The sequence below is a fragment of the Carassius auratus genome, unplaced genomic scaffold, assembly GCF_003368295.1.
Source record: "Carassius auratus strain Wakin unplaced genomic scaffold, ASM336829v1 scaf_tig00017156, whole genome shotgun sequence".
In the NCBI taxonomy this organism is placed as follows: Eukaryota; Metazoa; Chordata; class Actinopteri; order Cypriniformes; family Cyprinidae; genus Carassius; species Carassius auratus.
Window position 1 is genome coordinate 22,718 of NW_020524747.1, and position 16,388 is coordinate 39,105.

The following is a 16,388-nucleotide window of genomic DNA, read 5'->3' on the forward strand; positions in this document are numbered from 1 at the left end:
ACATGCTTTTAGTGTACCCATACGCTCATTTGGACATTTGTTTTAATAGAGGTTTTAATCCTTTGCCTGTGCTGCTGCTTTTCAGAACGCCCTTCACAATGCACACTTCCTAATTCTTCCTAGTTCGGAGTATGGAGCGTGAATCATTTGAACCAGTTCAGGAGTTCGGAGCGGGTTCGCGAATCATTTGAGTCAGATCGGGAGTTCGTAGCGGGTTCGCGAATCATTTGAGTCAATTTGGTGATCACGAATCATTTGAATCAGTTCGGGAGTTCGTAGCGGGTTCGCGAATCATTTGAGTCAGTTTGGTGATCACGAATCATTTGAGTCAGTTTGGTGATCACGAATCATTTGAGTCAGTTCGGGAGTTCGGAGCGGGTTCGCGAATCATTTGAGTCAGTTTGGTGATCACGAATCATTTGAATCAGTTCGGGAGTTCGTAGCGGGTTCGCTAATCATTGGAGTCAGTTCGGGAGTTCAAAGCGGGTTCGCGAATCATTTGAGTCAGTTTGGAAGTTTGAATGAAGTACCTCTTTCTAAGGGTATTTTTTTTTCAAAATCCTTTTGCACATTTTATTTATGTTCAGTAGTTCTTTCTAGCTCAAGCAAATCCACAAACTAATAAAAGGATTTATTATTAAGGTCGCCTGTTGACTGCTGTATATAAAACCCCTTCAATATAGTTGTTGTTACCTCAAGGGGATGAGGGCAGTCATCAAAAAAAATTAATAGAGTACCGGCACCTCTTTTGGGCCACTTAAAGCACTGTCTAAATCCCAAACACCTCTCTGGGGCATTTCTGCAATGATTACACCGAAGGAGATAATAACTGTGTGTGTGTGTGTGTGTGTGTGTGTGTGTGTGTGTGTGTGTTACAATGTTGCCATGTTCGCCTTTTTAAACGATTTTGCCCTTGATTTTCATAAAGTGGTTTATAAAACTATAAACTATCTAATAGTTTCAAATGATTTAAAGGGGATTATGTATGCATCAGATACAGAAACTATTCACTGGTTCAGTGGGTCTATTATTTATTTTATTAAATAGCCTATATATAGGTAGCCTAGCGGTTAGACTCAATTAGCTTATCTGTTTAATAATAACCATGGTAATTTCTATTAGAAAATATACTTTTTTTATTTTAAGTCACTGAGTCACATTTAAGTCATATGAAATTGATTTAATATAGGAGAGCCATTATTGCTTAAAAATCCAATTCGAATTTCAGATTGCTTATTTCTCTTGCCAGACCTGGCAACCCTGATATGTGTGTGTGTGTGTGTGTGTGTGTGTGTGTGTGTTTGGGCAGGGCTGCAGTGAAGCGCAGTTGATGTGTGTGATTTTCTGCCAGACGCGCTTATATTTCGGATCTTCTTGTGTTTCGGTGTAAATCGGTGAGATATTCTGAGTTTATGATTTCATCCATCCGTGTTTATGACGGAGCCGCCTTTATCATTTATTCATTTGTGGAGACCGCAGAGATTTGCAGCGGGACTGACATCATGCGCTCGGTGACCGGCTGATGCTGATGCTGACATCGTCCATCATCCATCTGCTTTAACGGGAATACTACGCTCATTCGTGATCCATTCATCTCGTATAGACGGATTCAACATGTCCATGAAGGCCAAAATCGGCGAGGCGGTGAAGGTGGTGGTTCGGTGTCGCCCGCTCAACCGTAAAGAGGAATCGATGGGGTATGAGAATAGCGTGCAGATGGATGTGAAACTGGGCCAGGTGGCCCTGCGGAACCCCAAGGCGGGTCCGGGAGAGCTGCTCAAGACCTTCACGTTCGACGCGGTTTACGACGCTTGTTCCAAACAGAGCGACCTGTATGACGAGACGGTGCGACCGCTCATCGACTCGGTTCTGCGCGGCTTCAACGGCACCATCTTCGCGTACGGACAGACGGGAACCGGGAAGACGTACACCATGCAAGGCCAGTGGCTGGACGCCGAGCGCCGCGGCATCATCCCGAACTCGTTCGAGCACATCTTCACGCACATCTCGCGCTCTCAGAACCAGCAGTACCTGGTCCGGGCCTCTTATTTGGAGATCTACCAGGAGGAGATCCGTGACCTGCTCACCAAAGACCACAGCAAGAAGCTGGAGCTGAAGGAGAGTGCAGACTCAGGGGTCTACATCAAAGATCTGTCCTCCTTCGTCACCAAGAACGTGAAGGAGATCGAGCACGTGATGAACGTGGGTAACCAGACTAGATCGGTGGGCTTCACCAACATGAACGAGCATAGCTCGAGGTCACACGCCATCTTCATCATCACGGTGGAGTGCAGCCAGCTTGGACCAGACGGACAGAACCACATCCGCGTTGGCAAACTCAACCTGGTTGACCTGGCGGGCAGCGAGAGACAGACCAAGACTGGCGTCCAAGGAGAACGTCTGAAGGAGGCCACCAAGATCAACCTGTCCCTCTCCGCTCTAGGAAATGTAATCTCTGCGTTGGTGGATGGACGAAGTTCTCACGTTCCATACCGTGACTCAAAACTCACACGGTTGCTGCAGGACTCATTGGGCGGGAACGCCAAGACCATCATGGTGGCTACTTTAGGACCAGCCTCCTACAATTACGAGGAGACCCTGACCACCCTGCGCTACGCCAACCGCGCCAAGAACATCAAGAACAAGCCTCGTGTCAATGAAGACCCAAAGACGCCCTCCTGAGGGAGTTCCAGGAGGAGATCGCCCGGCTGAAATCGCAGCTGGATAAACGCGGCATGCTCACCAAGAGGAAGAGTAGGAGCAGGAGACTGAAGAAGACCGGAGAAGGAGGAGAGGAAGAGGTAGAGGAGGAGGATGTTGAAGATGATGATGAAGAAAGCGTGGAGAAGGAGGCGCAGGAGTACATGAAGGAGCAGCAGGAGAAGCTGGAGAGAGAGAAGGAGGCCATCAGAGATGATCATTCACTGGTGGCCGAGGAGAAACAGAGACTCCTGGAGGAGAAAGAGAGGATGATGAGGCATCTGAAGAAGGAGCAGGAGGCCACAGATCTTCTCACAGCCAAGTTTAAGGTCAGTATGTTGTGCATGTAAGTTTAAATGATATATTACAAAAAAGTTCCTTAAATATTGTTGTATGGAAATATGTAATTAATAGATATCACACTCTGATATATATATATATATTATTAACTAAAACTAAAACCATAAAAAACTATTATTTATAACACACTATTTTTTTAACTATAATAGCTATACTGTTTTTTTTAATAAACTGTAACAATATATAAAACAATATTTTATTAATTATTTTTAAAATACACCTTAATCTAAATAAAATGTAAAAATATATAAAATTGACTTTATTTAATTTATTTAAATTAATAAAACATTTAATTTCAGCTAGTTTCCTAGGCAATATTTCTTATTTTTATTTAGTTTGTTTATTTAGTTAACTAAAACTAAATCAACTAAAACTTAATTTTACATAAAAAACTAATAACAATAACAACAGAAAATATAAAATTAAATTTATATAATAAATAAAAAAAACTTAATAAAATAATTTAGAAATATTTTATATAAAACAAATAGTAAAAATGACAATAAATGACAAATCAAAATTCTGAAAACTTTAAATGAACTGAAAACTAACATTAAGGGTTAGTTAACCCAAAAATGAAAGTTAAGCCATAAATGACTAATCCTTGGTGTATAGTACTTCTTTCAGACTAATCCAGTTGGAGTTATTTAAAAAATTGTTTTTGATCATTCAAGCTGTTTGATGTCACTCAGCGGGTGTTGCACTGCATCGGTCCATGAGAAGTTTAATAAAAAGTGCATCCATTAAAAATAAGTGTCGCACAGCTCTGTGGGTGAATAAACACCTCCTGAGTGCCATCAAACAGCTTGAAAGATCAAAGATAATTTTTTAAATAACCCCGACTGGACTCGTATAAAAGAGGAAAGTCATATACACCTAGGATGACTTCAAGGTGAGTTATTAATGGGCTAATTTTCATTTTGGGGTGAACTAACCCTTTAACATCAACAATACTAAATAACACCGTATTTTTTCTGAAATTCAAGTCATGTGATCTGATGCATCTTGTGATGACCTAATGCATGACATCATATTTTCACATGTGCTTGTGCATTATTCTGAGTGCATGTGATAGCAAAGCAGGCTGCTGGAAATATATAGTATATAACTCTTCATTCTCATATAGGAGGTGTTTGTGGTGGTTCTGGCCTGATGCAAGATGAGAGAGGGGCTTCAGATTTATAAATAACCCTGATTATTGGTGGGTCATTTCCTGACAGGCGATGATTCATCACGACCTCATCCTGTTCCCTGTGCTGTGAGCCAATCACATCACTAGATCTCAAACAATAACAGCAACACAGGAAGCACATCACTGAATGTCTGATTATAAACACATTCACATACTGTTCACAGTCACATACTGGCTCGCTACTCATTGTAAATTTCAATATATTTAAATAGATTTGTCATATATACATATATATATATAAGGGCCGGGACTCGATTAATAAAATTAATCTAATTAATTAGAGGCTTTGTAATTAATTAATCGAAATTAATCGCATTTTAATCGCATATAAATATTTGACCTGAGAACAGTGAGAAGTAATTTTTTTTCACATGGATTTATAGTATACCATTGAATAATGACTGAATACATAAGCTTAAGCAACAAAATATTGTTTATTTTTGTTCAACCAAGTCTAGCAGACCAGTGCAATTTTTGCCCTGAAGTGTAGCAATAGAATATTATTTAGAAACAATTTAGAAATAGTACATTTCAGAAATTCAGAAAGCTTATAGGTATATATATATATATAACATTGGAAACACTGACTATTAGAAAACCTTGGCCAAAACAATAAAGAGTTCAACATAAACTGCCAATTGCACCAACAAAATAATACATAGTTCAACATAAAGTGTAAAGTCCACGCTAGCTGCTATATGTTTTGCGTTGAGGTGATACTTGAGGCTCGTAGATGTGCTGCAGTGATATGCGAAGGCTAGTTGGTGCTCCAGTATAATCGGTCCCGCCGAAACTCATCCAGTGAGAAACGTTCCGCGGTGCAAAAACTAAGTTATTAAAAATGCGGGAATTTTTTTCTGTAATTAATTAATCTTAGTTAACACATTATTTTTTGTGTAATTAATTCATCTCAATTAACGCGTTAAAGTCCCGGCCCTAATATATATACAAACACACACACATTTTTGTTTTCAGTGAATATCTACAAAAATGTACAGTAAGAACATAAACATGCATACAGAATATTTTGCATACTATATGTGCTGCACACATAGTAGAAGTAGTATGGTGTTGTTCTAAACTCAGCACATGACTCAGATTCATTGTGCTGCTACTAGAGTGAACTGAGTGTTTAGTTGTGAAGTCCCAGTGCTCATGTGCCTGTTTTACCACCACTTCACACACACTTTTAGCCTTTAATATCTGTTTACACAACTGTTTTCTAGTTTAATTATACTGTCATTTAAAGAAAGGATGTGGTGGCGAGAGAGACATACAGGAAGAAACATAATTATATAGTGTCTTTTGGATTTGTTTGTGTGTGTGACTGTATATTTGGAGTAGCGTACTGTAATACTGTATACTACTAGTATAATCATACTGTTTTCACAGTGTGTTGAATGTACTGTATACCAGTGTAGGTATTGTTAACAACAAACCAAAACTATGTGCAATGAAATAAAATAAATATACCTGAAATTAAAAAAAAATATATATATAAATACTGGATGGAAAAAGTAAACTGTTGCTTTGGCAGCTAAGCTAAGTAAATGATCTAAAGTGCTAAAATTACTGAAATAAAAACAAGTCAAAGCTAAATATATATATATAACTAATAAAAAATGACAAAAGCACATAAAATTACTCAAACTTACATTAAAACGCATTTTAAAATGAAAACTGGAAATGTAAAAATAGAAACTCAAAATATTATTAAATGCTGTAACATTATGTAAACAACACTGAAATAATAATGGATTCATATTTTATATTTGTATACATACAATCTCTAAATTAAAAAACTAAAGTTAAGTACTAAAATTAAAAAGCTTAAATAAAACTAAAGCTAAATAGAAATATTAAATAAATAAATAACAATGTCAAGCATATAACACAACTACTAAAAGGCGTATTAAAACTGATATTAAAATAAAAACTGAAAATATAAAACTAAAATTATTCATAATATTAGTAAATACTACAAAATTACATAATACTGAAATGAGACTGATTTATACTGTACTTTTGTACACATGGAATCCCAAGATGATGAACTAAAAGATGCAAAAAAGCCATTTTGTAACCATTATAACTGAACGCAACTTGCTGAATTAAACATTCAACGTAATTGTTTCACAGTATATTGTTATGTAATGTATGCTATTTCCAAACGTAGCCTGTATGTGCTGACAGTTCTCCCAGGATCCTTTGCTTAAATAATGATGTGTCAGCTTCATTGTGTAGGTGGGCGGAGCTTGTGTTCGGAGCTCCTGGCCAATGAACTCCTCAGCAGTGTGAATAGGTGAATAGATAATGAGCCAGACTGGTCCTGAGCTCTGTTGCCATGGTGATGGGAATGTAAGGGGCCTGGATGGAAAGGTCTCTGTTAGACGAGCTCATCTTTCCTGCTGAGTGTGTGTGTGTGTGTGTGTGTGTGTGTGTGTGTGATGACTGAGCGTCCTGCTGGTGCTTCCTAAGAGGCCCACGTCTATTTTAAACCATCTCTCTGTTTCTCTCTCTCTCTGATCTTTTTTTCCTTCACTACTGTAACAGTTTATTGTATACAATATAAAATCAGTCAAAATATTACTCCAACCGAAGATGTGAGTGTGAAAAGAGTTTTGTACTATTTGTATATTTCTATATTTTATATTTAATTACTAACATTACTACTTTGTTACCAATAAAAATGAAGTTACATAGAAATAATAATAATAAGCTTAAAAAATATGACTAAGAATAAAATATAAAATAAAAAAATAAAAAAGCTAATTAAAAATATTAATTACTTTTAATATTAAGACCTGGGTGTGTAAAGGTTTTGCGCCATTTTATTTGAATTTCTTTTTTTGTGAAATAAATGCATTATATTTTAATTGTTGTTGTTCTAACATTATTAAAATAGAAAAAAGTTATATAGAAATATTTAAAATAAATATGTAAAATGTAAAAATGACAAAAGCACATAAAATGACTAAAACTAAAATCACACACACACACACACACACACACACACATATTTATAAAGCTAATTAAAAATATGAGTGTCTAAAGGGTACCATATTAAATTTAGAACCACATTTCTTATTTATCTATTTATTTATTTTATAATGTTTTAAATAAACAATTAAAAAGAAAAAATAATAAAATAATTAAAATGTCTAAAATTAAAATAAAAAATGAAATATTAAAAGTTCATTCAAAATTTTAATTACTGTCATTTTATTAAATTATATATTATACTACAATATAATTGAATATATTTTAATTGTTTATGTTGGGAATTTTATTTTGTAGCAGTCCACATAAAAACTGCATTATGACCAGTTAGGTGCAATTGGCCGAATGTGACATCACCTAATTAATATTCATAACTATGATGATAATGTAATATTACATATATATAAGTGTGTGTGTATGTGTGTGTGTGTATGTATATGTGCATGTATGTATATATGTAGTTTAATTGCTTGGGGGGGGGGGTCTATTTTAATTGTTTCTGTTGGTCACACTGCAAGGTAAAACCTGCTTTAAAGGAAAAATACACTTTTTAAAAAACAAAATAGGCAAATTTTCCAACTCCCCTAGAGTTAAACAGTTGAGTTTTACCATTTTCGAATCCATCCATTCACCAGATCCGGATATCGGCTGAATGGATTTGAAAACAGTAAAACTCAACTGTTTAACTCTTAAAATTAGCCTATTTTCAAAAAAATTGGGGTGTTTCTTTAAGAGCAGTTATGTCACCTAATTGATATTCATGACCATGCTGATAAGGTTTGTACTTGTCTCCGCCCTTCTGCTTGGCTGTACATTAACCCGAGAAGGGTTTGGTTTCATCCCTTGGGACAAAAAGCCCTTTCTCTCCATCTTTCCATGTCTCTGCGTTATCTCTCCTCTCATTCCATCCGTTCCAGTCCTGTGATCACATAGCCAGAGAGATGAATTGTGTGTGTGAATCAGAGAGACGTGTGCTGTGGAGTCTGATGGGTTCTGACAGGGTGTTTTGGATGTTATGAGCCGGTCTGATGGGCCGTGCGGGTCAGCTGTAGTTCTGGGCTCAGGCTTTGTCCTTGTTTCTGTTGTGGCCCTTTGACAATAATCTTTGTGTGTCGCTAAAGCCACGAGCTGCTGCTGTCCACAAAGAGAGCTCTGTGTCGAGTGGGGGAGGAGATTCAGAGCTGATTTTCATCGTGCCTTCGAAAAGGTCGCTGGCACTCACATCGATTTGTAGTGAGAAAGAAACCAGAAGTCATCCTTATTCAATGAGAGTTTGTGATTTCAGGCTACTCGAGTGACAGAAATCCTTTGCGATGCAACAAAATAAACCGTTTTCTATTTGTGCAGGATCACACTGGGAAGCCCCGCCCACAACTAAATCTCATTGGTTCAGATTTCCACTGCACCTTAATTGAAAATATGTTTTTATATCATACACTATTGTTCAGAGGTTTTGGGCTGGTTAAGTTTGTTTACCCAAATATATAAATAAATATATATATATATATATATATATATATATATATATATATATATATATATATATATATATATATATATATATATATATTTATTTTACAAATAATAAAATAATATAATTTAATATATATTTCAATTGTTCTGATACCAACATTACTAAAGCCAAAAATTTAAATAAAAAATGTAATACAAATATTTGAAAAACAAAAACTGAAACAAATGACCTGCACATAACAAAATTACAAAAGTTAAAATGACAAAAGCACATAAAATGCCAAAATATTTTGAAAAGTTGTGTATATAAAATGAAAAATGAAATGTCAATAATAATTATAGGCTTTATTGAAAAGTAATTTGATATATCCTAATGAGTGTGACCTCTACATGTGATCCGCTGCTGATGTTGACGGTTTCTTGTGGTTGCTAGGCAATGGAGAGCAAGCTGCTGGTTGGTGGGAAGAACATTATTGATCATACTAATGAGCAACAGAAGATGCTTGAACAGAAAAGACATGAGATTGCAGAACAGGTAACAAACACCGTTTCAATATTTGCAATTACTAGTGACAAAAAAGACTACACACTTCACCTTCAGCATCCATATGACATACTGTGCTCGTGCACAACATGTAACGGAGTGTGTGAATCTGTGTGTGTTTGCAGACACGCAGAGAGAGAGAAATACAGCAGCAAATGTTTTCTCAGGATGAGGAAACACTAGAACTCAGAGAAACATTCTCCTCACTGCAACAGGAAGTGGAAGCAAAGACCAAGAAACTCAAAAAGGTGAGATACACACACACACACACACACACACACCTGAAGAGAGGGAAACTGTGGTGATGGTGTCACATTCAGAGGTTGCTAATGAAGAGAATGTCACTGTTTTGGTGACCAGTGGTTCCCAATATTAAGTAATTATGAAACTTAATTTCTTTTGATTATTTTTTTATTTTTTGGAACTTGATGGAGGCAAAGCAAAGATTAATGACAAATGAAAGTCCCATATTGCATTTTCAAAATTGATTTATCGCTTACACATGTAAAAAAAATCTAAACTGGTTTTCCTCACACATAAATAGCTAATGGAGTATAAATTGTATGTATATATTTGTGTATCTTTGTCATTTTTATTCTTTTTTTTATTATATCTATAATTTTTTATTAATTTTAAGTCAGCTTAAGTCTATTCTGAATGGATGCATTAAATTGATCAAAAGTGCTATGAAATATCTCGGTTTCAAATATATGTTGTTCTATTGATCTTTCTATTAATCAAAAAATCCTGAAAATAAAGTATCAATAAATCTCAATTATTAAAACATATATTTTCAACATTGATAATACAAATAAATGTTTCTTATGCAGCAAATCGGTATATTAGAATGATTTCTGAAGGATCATGTGACACTGAAGACTGGAGGAATGATACTGAAAATACAGCTTTGATCACAAGAATAAATTCACCTAAAAACAATTATTTTATATTGGAATAATATTTCTATAATATTACAAAAATTTACTTTATTTTTAATCAAATAAATACAGCATTGGTGAGCAGAAGATACTTTTTCAAAAACTTTAATCTTACAAACATCAACCCTCTTTAGCAACCACTGAAAAGACTGATAGTAAATATAAATCTAAAGCCTCTGAGTTCCCTGACTCCTGTTCCTCTTGCTCCCCCTTAATTCTGGACCTTTGACATTTGACCCCTGGATCACCCCTGCCCCCAATCCCTGTGAAAATAAAACACCTTTTATCAGTACAAGAAGGTTAGTTTGTTTTACACTTGCTCGGTCACTGACTGTCAGAGGCTACGATGAGGCTAATGCTAAATGCTAGTCTTGGCATTAAAGCATTATGAAAAGAACAACGCTTTTACAGCAACTAATTCTAGCCAACCTGCATTCATCTTTACAGCTACTGCTAGCATGCTAACCACCAAAACCCTCTTCCTCAAGCTATGATGACTTCAGAGATTCATTCTCAATAGTAGACAGGCAAAACAGGACTGAGCTCCACTGTTCCCACATTAATCTGCACACCACTTCCTGCCAGAACACATCACTTCCTGTTGTAGAGCCCTTACCTTCTCCTTCCTGACCTTCACCTTTAACCCCTGCTGTCCTCTCACACTAACACTGACTGAGCACTGATTACAGCATGAGGGTGATGAAGGATGATGAAATATAGGTGGATGAAGGTGATGAAAAGAAAATGAAGGATGGATAATGATGATGATGGATGAATGTTGATGATGATGGCTGATGAAGTATAATGGATGGAATTATGATGATGTTGTAGGATGGATGGATGTTGATGAAGGATGGAAGAATAATGAAGATGAAGGATGGAAGGATGATGAAGATAAAGGATGGATGATGAAGGATGGGTAGATAAGGGTGATGAAGGATAGATGTTGATGATGGTGATGATGCAGGATGGATGGATGATGGTGATGAAGGATGGAGGGATGATGGTGATGAAGAATGGATGGACGATGTTGATGATGGATGAAGATGAAGATGAAGGGTCGGATGGATGATGGTGATGAAGGATGGATAGATGATGTGATGAAGGATGGATGGTGATGAAGGATGGATGGTGATGAAGGATGGATGGATGATGGGGATTAAGGATGGATGGTGATGAAGGATGGATGGATGATGGTGATTAAGGATGGATGGTGATGAAGGATGGAGGGATGATGGTGATGAAGAATGGATGGACGATGTTGATGATGGATGAAGATGAAGATGAAGGGCGGATGGATGATGGTGATGAAGGATGGATAGATGATGTGATGAAGGATGGATGGATGATGGTGATTAAGGATGGATGGATGATGGTGATTAAGGATGGATGGACGATGGTGATGAAGGATGGAGGGATGATGGTGATGAAGAATGGATGGACGATGTTGATGATGGATGAAGATGAAGGGCGGATGGATGATGGTGATGAAGGATGGACAGATGATGTGATGAAGGATGGATGGTGATGAAGGATGGATGGATGAAGGAAATGAAGATGAAAAATGGATGGATGAAGGAAATGAAGATGAAGGATGGATGATGCATGGATGGGTGATTATGGTGATGAAGGATGGAAGGATGAAGATTAAGGATGGATGGATGATGATGATGATGGATGGATGATGTGATGAAGGATGGATGATGTGATGAAGGATGGATGGATGGATGATGTGATGAAGGATGGATGGATGGATGATGAGATGAAGGATGTATGGATGAAGGTGATGATGATTATGATGAAGGACAGATGCTGCAGATGACGGATGATCACTCTCTCTCTCTCTCTCTCTCTCTCTCTCTCTCTCTCTGTCTGTGCAGCTGTATGCGAAGCTTCAGTCTCTGAAGGCAGACATTCAGGATGTAAATGATGAGCATGTGAGGAGCCGGCAGGAGCTGGAGCAAACACAGAATGAACTGACCAGAGAACTCAAATTCAAGTGAGTCTGAGCTCCATCTATGCATCATTTTACCATTGCTGACGTCTTTAAAGGGAGGATTTGCCTGAGGTTTAAGAACAATCACACAGCTAACGTGTCTGTATCTCTGTAGATATCTGATTATAGAGAACTTTATACCTCCTGAAGAGAAGAATAAAATCATGAACAGACTTCAGTTTGATGCTGAGGAAGACCAGTGGAAGTTTCAGCCTCTCGTTCCTGCTGAGAAGTGAGTGAACCTCCATCAGATGCTAATATCACAGCACTTAGAGTTACACTGCCAGATGAAACACATCAAATATCAAAACTCAATGTTTTGCACATTTTAGAATAATAGTAAAGTCATCAAAATGATGAAATAGCACATATGGAAACATATTTTAAGTTTTCTAACAACATTTTTGGTTTTTAGACCCTTTAGAACAAAAGTTCTTCTGTTGATGGAAAACATAAATACCACTGTACTTACTAGGTTCTTTACAGAATACCATGGTATTATGCCATAGTATTTATATAAGTAACAGCATGATCTGATGCAGACTTTATTTTCATTAACTAAAACCATAAAAAAAAATTAATTCATTTAAAATGATTTAAAAAAAAATGTTAACTGAAATAAAATATTAAAAAACTTAACACTTATTTTATTTCAGCTCATTTTCAAGTCAACATTTCTAATTTACATTTAGTTTAAGAACTTAAATAATTAAACTAAAATTTAATAATCTATGCAAACATATTTAAATAAAATAATAATAAAAATGGCACAAAAACAAAATTAAAAAAACTTTAAAATTAAAATGAAACAGAAAAAATAATATCTAATTAAATATAGTAACAAAAACTCTAAAACTATTTCAATGATAGTAAAATAACTCTGATCTGACATTGTGATTGATTGTTTTACTGAGCAGAACAGCGCACACCGAGAGTGAATCTTGATCTTCTTGTCTGTTTGTGTTCACGCAGTAAATTCACACAAATGAAGAGAAGACCCACCTCTGCTGTGGGATACAAGCGACCAATCAGCCAGTTCGCCAGGATTGCCATAGCGATGGGACCTCATTCCAGATACAGGGTATGTTTACAGAGAGAGAGAGAGATGGAAGAGTAGGAAGAAAAAGTGGAACATGGCCAGAGGATGTCAAATCAAATGGATGAATTCATTCATGTGCTGGAGCTGCGTGATTATGTGCACTGCAAAAATATGTTGAGGATGTTGTTTATAAACGTAAAAGCACAAATATTAATTTCAAACATTTGTATTTTTTTTGCAGTGAGCAGTTTAAGTGATTGTTTTTTTGTATCTTTTGTCCCACGTGTACCTCCATAGGCAGAGAATATAATGGTTATGGAACTGGACACGACTCCTCCTGTCATGTTTCAACTGGACCTCCCAAAGTTTGGATCAGAGGTGGAATCATCTCGAGATAATCTGTTGGACAACACCAGTTACAGAGAGAAATCAGCGTCTGGACTGGTCAGAAAATCTCAGTCATGGTCAGTAAAATTTATAAGATACAATAAACAACAAAGTTATATTTATATTTGGCAAATTATAGTTGAATATATTAAAATATTATAATTCTATAAATAATGAAATAGGTTTAAATATAATTTTACACACACACACACACACACACACACACACACATTATTATTATTATATTGAATATAATTTCATGAACCAAAGTAATTTTTTTTAATGTTTTGTGTGATTTGATTAAATTAGAATTATAGTGTGATGGCCTTTATGGTAATTCAAGATTAACTCATAATCTCTATAACATAGTGCTCATGTGCACATAGTTGAAAGTGCAGATTTATCATATGTTTATGGGCTATTTTTGGAATGGAATATGTATGAGTGTATTTCTCATACCATTTCTGCAGTTTATACATTTTTCTGTGCATAAAATACTAGGAAGACCTACTACACAATTCAGTGTTCCTGACTTGACCTCTCATTTCCAGTGGAATTGCAATTTGATCGGACTGCCAAAATAAAGACATTTTGACTAAAAACTGTATTAAAAATAAAACAAACTCTTTGATGCTGCCACTAGCTGCATTAAACATGCACTTCATGAGACCAGAGTGTTGCATAATTCACTTTAAATCACTCCAAACTATTTTAAATACTATTTTTAAACAACAGTGGAACATCATTTGTGTTCGCAGGTGTCAGTCTCAGCAAGTCATTTCCTCCTCAAGCTCCGCCCTCTCTCTGGCATCCTCAGGGTACCACAGCATGCCACACCCACAGAACTTCACCATGGCAACAGCCCAGGAATGAGACTTGGAACTTCTATATTCCCGCCCCCGTAAGGGATACACAGTAGTCAATCAATCCTAAATAGACCAATGAAGACGGGGGAAGATGAACCGTCCGTCATTACTAACCAAGACTGATGAAACCAGATGAAAACATGCCCGTGATCTGACAAATACTGAACGCAGGACTAGTCCCAGCAACTTATCAGGAGGACCAATTAAACAATCAGTATTCTGAAAATGATTCGCCCTTGCTCTCTCTCTAGCTCTCTGCTCCTCAGGACAGTGAAGACACTTTGAAAACTGCCATCAACAACACTGAATAACTTGAGGCTAGTTATTTTCATTCATTTTGCTGCTTCCAAAAACCATCGGTCAACCTTAGTGTTTACGTACTGACCTGCACGGGTCCGATCCAGGAGTAGAGCCACAAACCTCAAATGATGGAAGCCAAAAGAGCGGGACTTTCTGATCGCTCAGCCTGAGCTTTCAAGACAAGAGCTGAGCAAGAGGGACGTCTCTCTTTCTATCTGCATGTCTTACTGTACGTGTGTGTCTTTGTGATTCTGATCAGGGTTCTGGACGGGAGGCGGCTGATCGGCTGGAGGAAGGATCTACAGGGTTCCCAATGGCTCATGGAAAACCTGGAATTGTCTGGGAATTTGATTGGTTTTCCAGGCCTGGAAGGGTCATGGAAATGAATAGAATGTTAGTAATGGAGATTTCATGTTGGCATTTTTTAAATATAAATATAAACACAATATAATATAAATAAATATAAACATGAGTGAAAACAGAATTGTAAAAAAAAGAAAAACATGTATTGTAAAACAATTACAACAGCTGTCAGAAAAATGCATAAAAATTATGTGTGTGTGTATATATATATATATACATTCAAATGGGGTCAGTACGTTTTTTTTTCAGTGTTTTTGAAATGCAAGGCTGCATTTATTTGATCAAAATTTCAGTAATGGCATTACTATTTTAAATTAAATGTTTTATATTTAAGAATATTTTACAACTTAATTTATTGCTGTGACGCAAAGCTGAATTTTCAGCATCATTACCTTGTTGTTTTACATGATCCTTCAGTTGCTTCATATTTTTTTGGAAACTGATGCATTTTTCAGGGTTCTTTGATGAAAGTTCAAAAGAACAGCATTTATTTGAAAAAGAAACCTTTTGTAACCTTATAAACGTCTCGTTTGAACAATGTAATGCAGCCTTGCTGAATAAAAGTATTAATTTCTGTAACCTATAGGTTTAAAGGTTGTGGGAACCCTGGCTCTAGAAGAACTTGTTACTCTGAGCTGGGCTTTAGACTTTTAAACCGCTGCACTGACTTCTAGCAATGAGATGGCATTGACAAGGACACTCACACACACACACACACACACACGCTGTATGCCTTGCTAACTTGATTTCCTCAAAGCAGCAGCCACGGTCTCCAGCCGAAAGCCCCTCTCCTGTAATTATGAACATATGTGGAGTTCAGTTATGTACAGGAGATCAGCGTGTTCACGTGTGTTAGACCTGTGTGATTATGGAGCTGCTCTCACTGGATGGAATAAAAGGAAGTTCTCTGGCAAAAGATGATTGATTTTGAGACAGTTTCTCTCTTTGCAAGTAAAACTGAATCAGTGGGTCTTATTTAACTAAATGAATGAACAAAGTATGATGTTTACAAATAGAAGGATAACTGGTTTCCATGTCTAAGAACAACAAATGTCTACAAACAAATCTGCGAACCTATTCAGGTGAGTCAACTAGAGAAAACACTCCATTAATATTACAAGCTGTAGTATTAATGGATATTACAAGCTCCAAATGCATGTTACATGGAAACTGTGCATTATGATCAAGTTTGTAGCTTAATTCACTATATTATAAATAGTTTGTGATATG

General features: G+C 36.4%; 1 pseudogene; it reads left to right on the forward strand.

Annotated features, from left to right (window-relative positions):
* The first annotated feature begins 1,276 nt into the window (after nt 1-1,276).
* On the forward strand, nt 1,277-15,414 carry LOC113075544 (kinesin-like protein KIF3C; annotated as a pseudogene).
* The last annotated feature ends 974 nt before the right edge of the window (nt 15,415-16,388 follow it).